Here is a 2,488-nt window from a genome sequence, read left to right on the forward strand (position 1 = left end):
GTGGTATATTGCCCATTTACCACACCTCGGGCCTTATTGCTTAAATATGCCATGTTATAAACTGGGTAATTTGGGTCCTGGCTGCTGATTGGCTGAAATGGAATTTCAGACGTGTGTATATAAGACAATATACCATAGTAGGATGCAAAAATACTTGTTTATTGTTCTATTTATGTTGGCAACCAGTTTATAATAGCAATAGCACCTTGGGTTTGTGATATATGCCTAGTATACCACGCCTAGTCTACCACACCCCCTCGGCCCTTATTGCTTAATTATATCCCGAAGTCACAGGAATGTCAAAAAGATCATCAAGGACAACAACCCCCTGAGCCACTCCCTGTTCACCCCGCTATCATCCAGAAGGCGAGGTCAGTACAGGGTGCATCAAAGCTGGGACCGAGAGACTGAAAAACAGCTTCTATCTGCGTGGTCCCATGGTGTTTATACTTGCGTACTATTGTTTGTACAGATGAACGTGGTACCTTCAGGCATTTGGAAAATGCTCCCAAGGATAAGCCAGACATGTGGAGGTCTACAATTGTTTTTCTGAAGTCTTAGCTGATTTCTTTTGATTTTCCCATGATGTCAAGCAAAGAGGCACTGAGTTTGAAGGTAGGCCTTGAAATACATCCACAGCTACACCTCCAATTGACTCAAATTATGTCAATTAGCCTATCAGAAGCTTCTAATGCCATGACATCATTTTCTGGAATTTCCAAGCTGTTTAAATGCACAGTCAATTTAGAGTATGTAAACTTCTGACCCACTGGAATTGTGATATAGTGAATTATAAGCAAAATAATCTGTCTGTAAACAAATGTTGGAGAAATGACTTGTCTTGCACAAATTTGATATCCTAACCAACTTGCCAAAACTGTAGTTTGTTAACAAGAAATTTGTGGAGTGGTTGAAAAACGAGTTTTAATGACTCCAACCTAAGTGTAAGTAAACTTCCGACTTCAACTGTATGTGACAAATAAAATTTGATTTGATATCACACAGACACCCATGTTTGCCAAGTAGGCTCCTTGATGACCAAACCCTAAACTTGCTTGTGTGATGCAACTGCATACCATGCACCTGGTCATATTGACTACATAAATATATGTGTATGTATGTGTGTGTATATATATATATATATATATATATATATATATATACTGCTCAAAAAAATAAAGGGAACACTTAAGCAACACAATGTAACTCCAAGTCAATCACACTTCTGTGAAACAAAACTGTTCACTTAGGAAGCAACACTGATTGACAATACATTTCACATGCTGTTGTGCAAATGGAATAGACAACAGGTGGAAATTATAGGCAATAAGCAAGACACCCCCAATAAAGGAGTGGTTCAGCAGGTGGTGACCACAGACCACTTCTCAGTTCCTATGCTTCCTGGCTGATGTTTTGGTCACTTTTGAATGCTGGCGGTGCTTTCACTCTTGTGGTAGCAGGAGACGGAGTCTACAACCCACACAAGTGGCTCAGGTAGTGCAGCTCATCCAGGATGGCACATCAATGCGAGCTGTGGCAAGAAGGTTTGCTGTGTCTGTCATCGTAGCGTCCAGAGCATGGAGGCGCTACCAGGAGACAGGCCAGTACATCAGGAGACGTGGAGAAGGCCGTAGGAGGGCAATAACCCAGCAGCAGGACCGCTACCTCCGCCTTTGCTCAAACGGTCAGAAACAGACTCCATGAGGGTGGTATGAGGGCCCGACGTCCACAGGTGGGGGTTGTGCTTCCAGCCCAACACCGTGCAGGACGTTTGGCATTTGCCAGAGAACACCAAGATTGGCAAATTCGCCACTGGCGCCCTGTGCTCTTCACAGATGAAAGCAGGTTCACACTGAGCACATGTGACAGTCTGGAGACGCTGTGGAGAACGTTCTGCTGCCTGCAACATCCTCCAGCATGACCGGTTTGGCGGTGGGTCAGTCATGGTGTGGGGTCGCATTTCTTTGGGGGGCCGCACAGCCCTCCATGTGCTCGCCAGAGGTAGCCTGACTGCCATTAGGTACCGAGATGAGATCCTCAGACCCCTTGTGAGACCATATGCTGGTGCGGTTGGCCCTGGGTTCCTCCTAATGCAAGACAATGCTAGACCTCATGTGGCTGGAGTGTGTCAGCAGTTCCTGCAAGAGGAAGGCATTGATGCTATGGACTGGCCCGCCCGTTCCCCAGACCTGAATCCAATTGAGCACATCTGGGACATCATGTCTCGCTCCATCCACCAACGCCACGTTGCACCACAGACTGTCCAGGAGTTGGCGGATGCTTTAGTCCAGGTCTGGGAGGAGATCCCTCAGGAGACCATCCGCCACCTCATCAGGAGCATGCCCAGGCGTTGTAGGGAGGTCATACAGGCACGTGGAGGCCACACACACTACTGAGCCTCATTTTGACTTGTTTTAAGGACATTACATCAAAGTTGGATCAGCCTGTACTGTGGTTTTCCACTTTAATTTTTAGTGTGACTCCAAAT

This window comes from Salmo trutta, chromosome 16, assembly GCF_901001165.1.
Source record: "Salmo trutta chromosome 16, fSalTru1.1, whole genome shotgun sequence".
Classification (NCBI taxonomy): Eukaryota; Metazoa; Chordata; class Actinopteri; order Salmoniformes; family Salmonidae; genus Salmo; species Salmo trutta.